The sequence below is a fragment of the Ambystoma mexicanum genome, chromosome 3q (assembly GCF_040938575.1).
Source record: "Ambystoma mexicanum isolate Mex_15411 chromosome 3q, UKY_AmexF1_1, whole genome shotgun sequence".
In the NCBI taxonomy this organism is placed as follows: domain Eukaryota; kingdom Metazoa; phylum Chordata; class Amphibia; order Caudata; family Ambystomatidae; genus Ambystoma; species Ambystoma mexicanum.
The window spans coordinates 222645243-222659817 of record NC_090926.1 but is presented as its reverse complement, the minus strand read 5'-3'; positions in this window follow the sequence as shown (position 1 = coordinate 222659817).

Below are 14575 nucleotides of genomic sequence, written 5' to 3'. Positions count from 1 at the left end.
TTCACCCACGAGTGCGCAGTGAATCTCCCCAGGCACCCGAAGCCCACTGCCTGCACCAAGCCGCCAAAAGAGCCTACCAAAATGGCCGCCGCCATTGTTGTTTACTGCGTTGCCTAGCAATGCGTCTCATTCTTCTGCGTGCCAGCCCGCCGGCAGGCGGAAGCCGGCCCAATCGAGGAAGGCCCAGAGAGCAAGGCCCTTCCTGTTTGCCCCTACCCTCACTTCAGGCAGCATCTCTACAGGGCAGGAGCCCTCCTCGCACCGGGAGGATCCAGCCTTTGATGCCTCCCCCAGCCCCGATCGACCTCCTACCTTCCACACGGTCTGCAGGAGCAGCAGTGCCCATCTGTACAGCGCTGCTGGAGCAGTCGCTGTCAAGCACTCCCTGTGCTTCCTTAGGTGAGCCCTTCCCCACGAGTGCGCAGTGAATCTCCCCAGGCACCTGAAGCCCACTGGCTGCACCACGCCGCCGAAAGAGCCTCCCAAAATGGCCGCATCCATTGTGGTTTACTGCGTTGCCTAGCAACGTGTCTCGTTCTTCTGCGTGCCAGCCCACCGGCAGGCGGAAGCTGGCCCAATCGAGGAAGGCCCAGAGAGCAAGGTCCTTCCTGTTTGCCCCTGCCCCTCACTTCAGGCAGCATCTCTACAGGGCAGGAGCCCTCTGCGCACCGGGAGGATCCAGCCTTTGATGCCTCCCCCAGCCCCGATCGATCGCCTACCTTCCACAAGGTCTGCAGGAGCAGCCGTGCCCATCTGTACAGCGCTGCTGGAGCAGTCACTGTGAAGCACTCCCTGTGCTTCCTTAGGTGAGCCCTTCATCCACGAGTGCGCAGTGAATCTCCCCAGGCACCTGAAGCCCACTGCCTGCACCACGCCGCCGAAAGAGCCGCCCAAAATGGCCGCCGCCATTGTTGTTTACTGCATTGCCTAGCAACGCGTCTCGTTCTTCTGCGTGCCAGCCTGCCGGCAGGCGGAAGCTGGCCCAATCGAGGAAGGCCCAGAGAGCAAGGCCCTTCCTGTTTGCCCCTCACTTCAGGCAGCATCTCTACAGGGCAGGAGCCCTCCTCGCACCGGGAGGATCCAGCCTTTGATGCCTCCCCAGCCCCGATCGACGGCCTACCTTCCACAAGGTCTGCAGGAGCAGCCGTGCCCATCTGTACAGCGCTGCTGGAGCAGTCACTGTGAAGCACTACCTGTGCTTCCTTAGGTGAGCCCTTCACCCACGAGTGCGAAGTTAATCTCCCCAGGCACCCGAAGCCCACTGCCTGCACCATGCCGCCGAAAGAGCCTCCCAAAATGGCCGCCGCCATTGTTGTTTACTGCGTTGCCTAGCAATGCGTCTCATTCTTCTGCGTGCCAGCCCGCCGGCAGGCGGAAGCCGGCCCAATCGAGGAAGGCCCAGAGAGCAAGGCCCTTCCTGTTTGCCCCTGTTCGCCTCTGGAGTCACAGAGCCAACACTCCCTCACTGAGGCCCTCCCTGGACTCGAAGGCTACGTGAGTAGAACACTTCACACCAAGACTGCTCTGCATTGCCCCCAGACTCTGAATTGCGTAAATCACAATATGATTCTATCTTGTAAGCCACTCCTTGTACCAGTACTTTTGCCTACGTTTGCACATGTCGCAATGCAATGCTAAAATCTCATATTCATGATTCAAAATGTCTCATTACGTATTTGTGGACAGTGAATGCTTTTCGCACATTTCTGCCATCTGATATCCTCTAGGCAGCTAGCGCATCGCACTACCAGAACCACCTCTGCTCCATCCCGCCTCCCTGCACGTGCACAACAGACTACTCCAGCATGTTACCAGGGCTGCACCACCAGATTAACACTCTACTACTCATAGGCACACTTCTCGCCACCACAATATATGGACGACAGTATCTACACTCTTGCTTACCTAGCTCCAGCATCATGACGCCGTCCAACACAAACTCCACACCCTCTCACTCTAGTCCCGACACCACGCATCCTCACACCTCTATACCTAATAGTTGCACCAGTCTGTGCAGACTGAGGACGCGCACGCTACCTAGGTCCTTCTCCTCGCAACACATTCCAACATCACACAGAAACTACAGACTAGGTTCCCGCACATCCGTCTCTCACAACCTTATAGCCAGCATTCCTCACGTCTTCCCACCGTGTACTAGCTTTACGCCCACTCCTAAATCATCCATCCCATCCAACTTCAAGCAGAAAAAACAAACAAAACAGCAGCCTCCTAACAGAAGTCAGATAGCGCCAATACTCAAATGCGCATTACTTAACACTCAATCGCTCACTGCCCATGACTTACAAATCAATGAGCTCATCTCCAGTCTCGACCTAGACCTGCTAGCCATCAGAGAGACCTGGCTACATGAAGCTTCAGGCCCGCCATTATTTTAGCCGTGCCAGAAGGCTACTCCATCCTTAGGCAAGACAGACCAACAAAATCAGCGGGGGTGTTGCCTTAATCTATAAAGACATCCATCATATCAGACCCACACCCCGCACATGTGAAGGGAATGCAGACATACTATCGGCCAAACTACCTCTCTCTCACAACAACACCATTAATATCCACGTCATCTACCGGCCCCCAGGACTCCCAGCCGATTTTCAAGGGCAAATCACGCACATTCTCAGAGAAAACTTAAAAAAATCAACCAAAACCTTACTCCTAGTTGATCTAATCTCCTTTATATCCTCTCCTCCATCTACACCTAGACATTGCCTCTCCCTTCTTACTTCCTGTCCTCGTTCGTGCATGTGATTGGTGGGAACTGCCTGTGGGTGTAGGGATGGACAGTAACACTATGTCTGGGCAGATAAGGAGCAGTCTGGAGGGTGGGAATGGATGTGCCTGGAAGGGGACAAAACAGCAATCTCCTTCCTTAAGGACCTCTCCAACTTAGACTTGACACAAAAAATCGTGTCACCCACCCACACCAAAGGCAGAACTCTAGATTGGCTGGCCGACCATAACTGCAACTCCTCTATAACATCCAATACATTCCTCCCCTGGACAGATCACAGCTGAATACAATTCTCTATCCCCACGATACCTACCAAAAAAACACTAGTACATAAATCTGCCACCTTAGCCAGAAGCCCCAAAAAAAAATTAACTGCAGGCAACTTACGCCCCTTCTCAACACCCTATGCCTCGCCCCACATTTCCCACAAGATCCTAACATTCTAGCAGACATCCTCAAGGATACGCTCACTAATGCTATAAATTCCATTGCTCCTCTAGAAGAAAAAAAAGAAAAAAAGTCTTTCCATTCCAACGCATGGTTCACAGAGGACCTCCAAGCTCTGCGCAACAACAAGCGCCAAGCACTTAAAAATTGGCGGGCCAACCCATGCAACATCACCAAAGACTTATTCAAAGACATTGCAAAAAAATACAAAACTGCCATCTTCAATGCCAAATCTGAGTCATGCAACCGTCGAATATCAGACTCGAAGTCCCACTCAAGAGAACTCTTCTCCATCTTTAAAGAGCTCACAGTGCCCCCCACTTCCACTGACGAGATCATTAAGGATGAAGGCTGGTGCAACAGTATCCAAGCCGCCATGCTCAACAAAATAGACCTCCTACAAAACAAAATCCGTGACCACTACAATACCCTGCCGAAACAGAGTCGGCACTCAGATTCTCAATTGTCTAGCAAAACCATTAACATCCTCAAATTTGCCTTTAACGAAGTTTCAGAACTAGAACTCCTGGACATTCTGAAACATTTGAAACCATCGACCTGCAAAGCCGATACATGCCCTCCAAAGTTAATCAAGGACTGCGCTGAACCACTTGCCCCACTCATTACCACATTCATTAATGCTTCATTCAAGACCTGCTCCGTCCCAGACAGTCTTAAAGAAGCTTCGGTGCGCACACTTCTAAAAAAGCCCACTCTCGACCCCACGGTACCCAACAACTACAGACCTATAACGACAGTCCCTTTCCTTCTCAAGATTTTAGATAAAGTGGCACAGCGCCAAATCCAACTATACCTTGAAACTAACTCCATCCTAGGTACCAGACAGTCAGGCTTCCGCAAAGGTCATGGAACAGAGACTGCTCTGCTGGACCTTAAAAACTAAATAACTAAGATACTGGACACAGGTAAACCCGCCCTTTTACTTCTCGACCTCTCAGCGGCATTCGACCTAGTGGACCACAAGACCCTCACTTCACACCTCTCCCACTCTGCACACTTTTCTGACCAAGCCAGCTCCTGGATAACATCATTTCTTGAAGGGAGGGCCATGAAAGTCTTTTCTAACACTTCTAACGCAACACCATCCATAATACACTGCGGTGTCCCACAAGGCTCTTGTACAGCACCTACGCTGTACAACCTATTCACTAAGCCCCTTTTCGATAAACTGGATGCACTTGGGATTGCCTACACCAACTACGCAGACGACACCCAAGTGCTCCTCCCACTAACTGGCTTGGCTCATACCACACAGACGCTCTTTCTCTAAAACATATATACGCCACCATTCAAGCCTGGATGGCCACTAACAGCCTATGTCTTAACGGGGATAAGACTGAAATCCTTATCCTCGGCCAAAAATCCACACTGGCCAGGCTAGATAGTCGCTATGCCAATTTCAACATTGACAACTGCACTATCCCAGTCCTATCTTCTGTGAAAACGCTAGGGGTCTACATTGATGCAAGCTTGTCTATGGACAAACAAGTTATGTTATTGTCTCCGCATCTGCACTAAGCACTAAATTCATCAACGCCATCAAACCATTCCTCTCCAAAGAAAACTGTCTATCAATAGCAAGAGCTACCATAGGCGCTAAACTTGACTATTGTAACGCACTCCTAGCTGGCACCTCTGAAAAAAACCTAAACAAACTTCAGGTCACTCAAAATAACGCTCTAAGAGCATCCTTAAGCATCTCCAAAAGGGACCACATCTCACTTGTAAGACAATCTGTTCACTGGCTCCCTGTCAAAGAACGCATCACCTTCAAGGTACTGACTACTACCCACAAATGTATCCACCACACTGCACCATCATATCTCTCAGACACTATTCTCAGACCGACCTCATCCAGACTTTGCTACACTAACCAACTCACAGTACCACGCATCAATAAGACTACAGCAGGAGGGCAGGGTTTGCCCTACATAGCACCCAGACTCTGGAACAATCTCCCCCACGCTCTAAGAGCAGAAGGCTCCCTCACAGCGTTTAGAAAAAACTCAAAACCTCTCTCTTTAACTAAATTTCCTCTACCTACAGCCAGACACACATTGCTAAATATTGTTATTGTCTAAACCTGTATGCTTGTATGCCTCTATGTTGTAACTAAGTCGCGCTATTTCTGTGACCAGCGCTATTTCTGTAACCAGCGCCACGATGTGTCAGGGCTGACTCTGGGCGCTTAACAAATACGAATAAATAAATAAATAAATAAATAAATAAATAAATAAAGAAGGTGAGGAGTCTCCAGTGTCCATAAGGGATCCAATGCCCATCGTCCGAGTTTGGCTCGAGTACGGCCATCGGGTATCCGCCCAAGGTTCAAGCCGCGGCATACTCCTCCGTGGCTAGGACTGCCCCGCTCATCCCTGCCATCACTGCCGGTAATGAACTCAATAGATCGATAATGGGTGCAGTTGGGAGAGACTCCCCCCCCCCACGTAGAGCACCCATTGGCGCCTACGCTCCAATAGGGGCCACCAGTTCCAATAGTGTTTGTGTGTGGAGTGCAGGTCAATGGCTTTGTCACCCTGCTTTTCCTAGCTGCCCGTTTCTTTGGGTAAAGTGTAACTTGGACCCCCGAACCTGCCCCCGCCAGCTCTATTCCGGACACCACCAATTGCGCCTTACCTTGCTGGTGCTTGGTGCCCTCTTAGGAGTCGGGACACTGACCGGTGGTGACTCTGTGAGTGGGGGGGGTGTCTGGCACAGCATAAACTTGTGCTTCGACCGTGCGCTGATGAGGAAGAAGCCCTTGTCCTTCGCTTAGCATTTTCTCTGCCCAGTCCTTTCCTCTGGCCCGCTTTTGTTCCTGGACGGAGCGGAAGGGGGAGTGACCGGCCTACAACAACAGGGATATGGGGGACAGCCAGAGGAGTGCCCACACTATGTGGGACGTCCCTCGAGCGCCCCCTGCAGGGGCTGGAACATCCCCTGAAAAATGAGCAGCACGTTGTTCATCAAGGATGCAACCAGGGCATTAAGAAGAGGGTGTCACTGAGCAAAACTGCATTGAAATAGTACATATTTGCAATGGTGTACTTTTTTGTACTGGCCCAAAATTCACACTCTGCTGGTGCAAAGGTTCTGTAAATCGGACTCTGATGGAGCTGGGTGGGCGTCAGGGCCTTTCAAATTTGTTATTTGAAATAGGCCCAAAATCTCAGTGAGGCCTCCAGGCAGCTACCCACATGTGGGCATTCTTATGACATGATAACATACTCCTTTCATCTATAAATATGCATTTGCAGAGCGCACATTAGAGGCTGCCTTTGCTGACGTCCTCAGGCCACTTGGGCTTCTGCGGTATCCAGCAGCGTTCTTATCGCTTGTTCACTTTTTACTCTGGATTTGTCTAAATTAGCCCATTTCTGACAAAAGTGATGTAGCTTTTCAGTGGACATTCAGTATTTCAGCTCTCCGCTGGCTGCTTGCCACATGATAATCAGTGACTATTGACCCCATGGCTGCATTTCTTTGTCTCCATTATAATGTATGTACCCCATGGGTGCTTCAGACTATTTTTCCCCGCTCTATGCGAGGGGGCCCCCACACATTATGTTTAAATGGGCCCTCAGGAGCCATGACATATCTTCAGCCTCCCTTACTTGGGGGCTTCATAACTCCTTCTCAGCACTGTCTAATACGGGAGCATCATTCGCAGCATGTCCCACGAAGGTGGAAACGTTTCTCAACCAGCACCTTCACTGGCGTGGCCCAGTAAATACTTTATAAGACCACTGTCTGGGACAGGGCTTCCAAATATGTGCTAATGTGTTTGTGGCTAAAAGTACCCTGAGTGGATTTGCATGGGGACACTCCGGCACACGGGCAACAATAATAAAACAGAATCACAGCATTAACCCCATTTTTAAAACTTCGAATGTTTTAATTGTTTCCTTATACAAGCTTGTTCCACACTCACTCCACTGCAATCTTAGCGCCAGGAAGCAATTACAGAATAAACACGTAGAAGAAATGTTGCTACACACTCATCTGCTGCATTCTGGTACTTGTAGTTTTCCAATCACGAGGCCCTTCATAAAGATACCATCATTTGTTTGCAGACACGCTTCTATTCGTTTTTTTTTTATATAGATAGTGGGGTTTGTGGGTGAGGGTGGTTCCCAGTCTTTCTATCACTTCACTGCCATGACTTCAACCATAGCCTCATATCACCCAGCCGTTCCCCATTACTCACACCTCGCCCCTCAACGGCGGAGGGTTCCCAGAGTGAATGCTTCGCATTTCCAGGACAGGATGTATTCATAGTGATAGCCATGACTCAGAGTGAAACATCTCCCGTCACTGCTGTAGTAATTCCTGTATATAAAGCAACATGTACAGGGCATGATTGAAATCAGATGTACAACTCTTGTTGCCGTCTATGGCTGGCCTTTTTGTTCAGAGCAAGAAACATTTACAACAGTTTTGAGTATACATGAGAACTGCCTGAATTAGAGTACATTTCCTTTTTACTCTGATGTTACGTCACCCGAATGAAGGCATATTTGGCAGGAGGCACTACAAATAAGTCATTTCAGGGGAACAGATACCTTTTCAAAGAGATTACCACGTAAACATCATTGAAGCCAAGTGGTTGAAATATATTTATTTGAAGTATTTTCTAAAATTCTAAGGGCCTCATTACGACTTTGTCTGCCACCAAAACCGGGTCCGGGTTCCCTGAATGGGGAATTACCGGGTCATTCCGAGTTTGGAGAGCCCGGTAATTCCTCCTACAAGAAACCCGGGCCCGGACCTTCCCCATTCCCATTTGAGCCCCCATAGGGCTCAATGGAAATGGGTGCAGGAGCTAACAACGGGCCGATTACGAGCGTCCCGTTGTTAGCTCCCTGGTTCCCTCGCAGGGCCCACTATGGACGTCTGGTAAAACCAGACGTCCACATTGGGTCCCGCGAGGGAACCTCATAATCTTGCGGAATGGGTTTAACGGGTCCGCCACCATTAGCGGCACCCGTTAACGCATTCCACAAAGGATATAATGAGGCCCTAAGTGTCACAGGATTCACTTCCGGTGCCAAGAGTTTCTTTATGACATCGCACGAGGCAAGCATCACCCCCAAAATAATGGTAACATTCCAACCCCAAAATATCATTACACAAGTACGAGTGTTGCAAGTCATATTTTTTTACTGTTTTCCAATAATGTTTATTGGTTTAAAAACGAAAAATAAGTAAACTTTATCACAGAAAAAAGTATTTCAAATTTAAAATGTACAATTAACCATTTACATTGCTCCTTATTTCGTCCTATTGGATTGGTGAAACTACATCTTTAAAAAAATAAAAAAATGTTTTCTTTTCCATCAGTTTCTTAATACACTTCAATTCAGTATACCTTGATATATGACACTTAAACAAGTTCACATCACCTCATGAACTCATCAGATCTTTTCTACAACCAAATTCATTTGCTTAATTTCACTTAACATTGCTTCAAATAGTTTCATCACCTCTATACAGAGAATTGGGCGTTCACCCGTTATAACTCTCTCCCACCAATTTTGATCTAGTTCAAAGCAGTTAATTTGTTGGGTTGTTTGCAGATATTTTCAGGGTAATTCATAGAATTTCGCAGAAAAGTGTCACAAGCGGCTGGCGCAGAGTGTCCGAGTGCGATTGTCTGCGCCAGGCACGTGCGCTAAAACCGATTTCCGCGCACAGCGTATTCATGGATTTTAGGCTCCCAAACCAGCCGTGGCGCAGAGTATCGCAGCGACCCTGCAGCAGCACCAGTAACGCCCCCAAGAACGCCCTCGCGCAAGGAAAAGCCATCAAAATCGCTAAATCATCGCAAAGGGCTGCGCTAACCCTATGGACCAGTTTACAGGGCTGCCAAACAAGGAACGCAAAGCGGGTAACATGCATATCAGGGGTACACATGAAGTTATACACGCGATTAGCCAGGGTACGTGTATTTCAGGGGTGCCCGGGAAGTTCCACACGCGAATAGCCTGGGCGCGTGTATTTCAGGGGTGCGCGGGAAGTTCTACACGCGATTTAAGCAGGGTACGTGTATTTCAGGGGTGCGCGGGAAGTTCCACACGCGAATAGCCTGCGCGCGTGTATTTCAGGGGTGTGCGGGAAGTTTTACACGCGATTTCAGCAGGGTACGTGTATTTCAGGGGTGCACGGGAAGTTCCACACGCGATTAGGCTGGGTGGGTCCTCACAGGTGTTCCCTGTACACCCTCGACGGCCCCTGCAGGCAGCCCACAAAACAGGGGACTACCCTGCACACCTGCTCATGTCCCCCTGCACCCCCACCCCTCAGCAGTGCAGGGGCAGCCTCCACCAGGCCCCCACCCATGTCTCCCACCACCCCACCCCCCAGCAGTGCAGGGGCACCCTCCACCAGGCCCCCACTCATGTCTCCCACCACCCCCACCCCCCAGCAGTGCAGGGGCACCCTCCACCAGGCCCCACTCATGTCTCCCACCACCCCCACCCCCCAGCAGTGCAGGGGCACCCTCCACCAGGCTCCCACTCATGTCTCCCACCACCCCCACCCCCCAGCATCCAGGGGCACTCTCCACCAGGCCCCCACTCATGTCTCCCACCACCCCCACCCCCCAGCAGTGCAGGGGCAGCCCCCAGCAGTGCAGGGGCAGCCTCCACCAGGCCCCCACCCATGTCTCCCACCACCCCCACCCCCCAGCCACCAGGGGCAGCCTCCACCAGGCCCCCACTCATGTCTCCCACCACCCCCACCCCCCCACCATCCAGGGGCAGCCTCCACCAGGCCCCCACTCATGTCTCCCACCACCCCCACCCCCCAGCCCCCACCATCCAGGGGCACCCTCCACCAGGCCCCCACTCATGTCTCCCAGCGTGCTACGTGTATTTCAGGGGTGCGCGGGAAGTTCCACACGCGAATAGCCTGTGCGCGTGTATTTCAGGGGTGCACGGGAAGTTCCACACGCGAATAGCCTGGGCGCGTGTATTTCAGGGGTGCGCGGGAAGTTTTACACGCGATTTCAGCAGGGTACGTGTATTTCAGGGGTGCGCGGGAAGTTCCACACGCGAATAGCCTGGGCGCGTGTATTTCAGGGGTGCGCGGGAAGTTTTACACGCAATTAGGCTGGGTGGGTCCTCACAGGTGTTCCCTGTACACCCTCGACGGCCCCTGCAGGCAGCCCACAAAACAGGGGACTACCCTGCACACCTGCTCATGTCCCCCTGCACCCCCACCCCCCAGCAGTGCAGGGGCAGCCTCCACCAGGCCCCCACTCATGTCTCCCACCACCCCCACACCCCAGCAGTGCAGGGGCACCCTCCACCAGGCCCCCACTCATGTCTCCCACCACCCCCACCCCCCAGCAGTGCAGGGGCACCCTCCACCAGGCCCCCACTCATGTCTCCCACCACCCCCACCCCCCAGCACTGTGGGGCACCTGCCAGCAGGCCCCCACCCATGTCCAACTCATGTCCCCCACCACCCCCACCCCCCAGCACTGTGGGGCACCTGCCAGCAGGCCCCCACCCATGTCCAACTCATGTCCCCCACCACCCCCACCCCCCAGCACTGTGGGGCACCTGCCAGCAGGCCCCCGCCCATGTCCAACTCATGTCCCCCACCACCCCCACCCCCCAGCACTGTGGGGCACCTGCCAGCAGGCCCCCGCCCATGCCCAACTCATGTCCCCCACCACCCCCACCCCCCAGCACTGTGGGGCACCTGCCAGCAGGCCCCCACCCATGTCCAACTCATGTCCCCCACCACCCCCACCCCCCAGCACTGTGGGGCACCTGCCAGCAGGCCCCCCCCAATGTCCAACTCATGTCCCCCACCCCCCCCCCCCAGCACTGTGGGGCACCTGCCAGCAGGCCCCCGCCCATGTCCAACTCATGTCCCCCACCACCCCCACCCCCCAGCACTGTGGGGCACCTGCCAGCAGGCCCCCGCCCATGTCCAACTCATGTCCCCCACCACCCCCACCCCCAGCAGTGCAGGGGAACCCTCCACCAGGCCCCCACTCATGTCTCCCACCACCCCCACCCCCCAGCAGTGCAGGGGAACCCTCCACCAGGCCCCCACTCATGTCTCCCACCACCCCCACACCCCAGCAGTGCAGGGGCACCCTCCACCAGGCACCCACCCATGTCTCCCACCACCCCCACCCCCCAGCAGTGCAGGGGCACCCTCCACCAGGCCCCCACCCATGTCTCCCACCACCCCCACCCCCCAGCAGTGCAGGGTCACCCTCCACCAGGCCCCCACTCATGTCTCCCACCACCCCCACCCCCCTGCCACCATGTGCAGCCCCCACCAGGTCCTCACAATCCCCAATCATGTGCGGAATGGTCAGCCTCCACAGGCAAAAAGCCCTACCAAGTAACCCATTCACCCACATGGAAATGAAAACACATGTTACACCCCCAATGTTCATGAAGCAAATGAACCCATGTCCGTCACACACATATTTTCCAATTGAATGGGAAAACACACAACATGACATGCATGAAACCAATGAGATGAAACCACACAGTGAACAATGGAAAAAAAAATGTATTGGACAAAAATACGAATGCTAAAGAAAGAAAACTAACTACAATGTAAATGTGAAAAAATAAGCTGCATGTCCGCATAAAAACACAAAAGTAGAAAATCAAATCCAAAAAAGTTTTGTCCAAAGTGAAATGTAAAAACTCTCCATGCAACAAAGAACTATGTACAAAAATAACAAGGGTCCATCATCACAACTGAACTAAGGAAACCTCCTAAAAAACCTACCTAAATATCAACTATATACAAAAAGTGGAGCAGTGTCCGTCGACTCCAAATCATAAGAAAAAACAAAGGAAACCTAAAACTAAAGAACTATATACAAAGGCGGCGGGCAAGTCCAGCGGCTCACTCCGTGGTGTTCCGGGCCAGGGCATCATCGAACTCCTGTGGATGTCCGTGAGGCGGTCCAGTTCCATGGCCCCGAGGGTCCGCAGTGATGACGCCGTGTCCTCCTCCAACCCCCTGCGGATTGCCTCGAGGCACTCGGCCCGCCTCAGGGCCCTCCGCATGGAGTTCTCCGCCCTGACCATTGTGACCCGCGCCTCTTCCGCCCGCCGCCGCTCCGCACCTATGGCGTGGCCCAACTGCTGCCACACGGAAGACACTCTCTGTCCTGGGTCCTCCTGCCCTCCGGCCGATGCCTGCCCCTCCGATGTCGAAGGCCCCGAGCCTTCATGGCTCCCACCATGTTGCTGCTGCTGCTCTGCCTCTGCCCGTGCACTGCCTCCTGCTGCCTGCACATCCTCCGCCGGCTGGGGTGCAGTTGTTGATGTGGCCACCCCTGCTGGACGTCCGACTCCCGACTGTGGCAGGGATGCCTCCTCCACCAGCCTGGCCTCACTGTCAGAGGCAGCTCCACAGGGCACCCAGGTGACTGATGGGTGGGAAGATGGCACAGAGGACGACTGGCGCGTAGGGGGTCCAGTTGAGGAGGGGGTCAGAACAAGCCCCATCAGACAGAGGAATCCGGTCTGGGTGACCTGTCCCAGCAGGCTGACGTGGTCAACGAGCCATTCGAGATGACGTGCAGTCTCTCCATGAAAAGACTGCAGGTCACCTCGCATGGCCCGTTGACGCAACGCCACACCAGCCAGGACAGGCTCAACCCGGACCTGGATAGCCACGTCCGCAGGCAGAGGAAGGCCAGTTGACGTCAGCTCATCCCCTGCCTGGAAACAGGTCTGGACGTAGGCATCCCTGCTGGTGCAAGATGATGCAGGGACAGGATCGGGGACAGGATTGCACACAGGCACCTCCGCGGCGGCCTGTGCTGCCTCCTGTCCCTGGTCCTGGACTGCACCACTAGCACCAGTGGGATCCCCACCTCCAGACCCCGTCTCTGGTGCTTGCACTGCCTCCTCCTCCACCAGACCCCCCACCAACCTGGATGACTCCGTGCCATCTTCCCCTGTTGGGCCCTGTGGGGTCCCAGCTGCCCCTTCTGCTGCCGAGGAGTCCAACTCCAACCTCCGCCTCTTGGACCTCCCCCCGGCAGCTGCGGCCTGGGACGCGGCACCGGACTCCTCACTCCCCGACGAGATGACAACACGGGAGGGGAGCCGGGCCTTGCGTCTCCGGCTGGCGGTCGGATCCCCGCCGCTGTGCTCCACAGCACCTTCTCCGCCCTCTTCATCAGTTGACGCTGCAGACAGGGAGAAACAAAACACAGGCATCAGGGCACTGTACAATGGACACATACACACATGACAGTTGCACATGAGTGGCATTGGCAAACCTCAGACATGTCATCACAATCCCCAACACACATGTCATTGCAACTCGCACACATGAGCCATACCACAGCCATATCGCAACTGCCACCACCATCCATACACATACAACAGCATGAGCAGCCAAAGGTGACCCAGACATCACATGCAACACAGGAAGTGCACCACACATGTACACACACCACCACACTTGCATGCATGTGTACACCTCTGCCAAGTGTGGCACTGTTCAGACGGGCATCCATGTCACATCTGCCAATCAGGCTTACACATACCGCAGTCACATGCATCCATGTTGCATCACTGTTGCACCCTTGTCAAATACACACACATGCACATGTACACAGTGCTCATACATGCAGCCCAAAACAACATACATGCCTGACATCACGGACATGTCTACTTACATACACATACATACAAACATGTGTGCACGCACAACTGCATTTGCCATGCAAGCCTACACACACAAGCACCATCCATGTCTCACACATTACAGCCCTCGCATGTGTCAGCCCCACGGCCATGTACACCCCCACCCATACTCGACCCCATACAAACAGATGTGCAACCTGCACAATACCGAATAATCACCACACGCACTGCTCACAATCAGGATGCATGTACACTCACCGCTCGACTCCAGACGGGTCTGCTTCTCCAGGACCTGGACGTGGAGCGCGGGGGATATGCGTTCCAGGACCCCCATCTGTTCTTCCGACAAGTGGCCCCGGCGCCCCTTGGCATCCGCTGCCTTCAAGAGGCGCCGGGCCTTGTTCAGGGTCCTGGACCTGAAGTCCTCCCAGCGCTTCCTGACATGTTGTAAGTCCCGGACTGCCACCCCCTCCGCGTTGATGGCAGTCACGATGTCAGTCCAGATCCGAGTCCGTCCTTCCTTGTCGGCGCGGGAACTTCCGAAGAGGGCATCATACTGCCCCAGGACTTGCTCCACCAGGACACCAACTTCGGTGGCACTGAAGCTGGTGCCCCTCTGCCTCTCTGGCCGGGGGTTGTCAGTGGTCCCAGATGGTGTTTGCCCCGACATGACAACCCCAGAGGCAGGAGTGGGTGGGCAACTGGGTCCTGGGGCTGG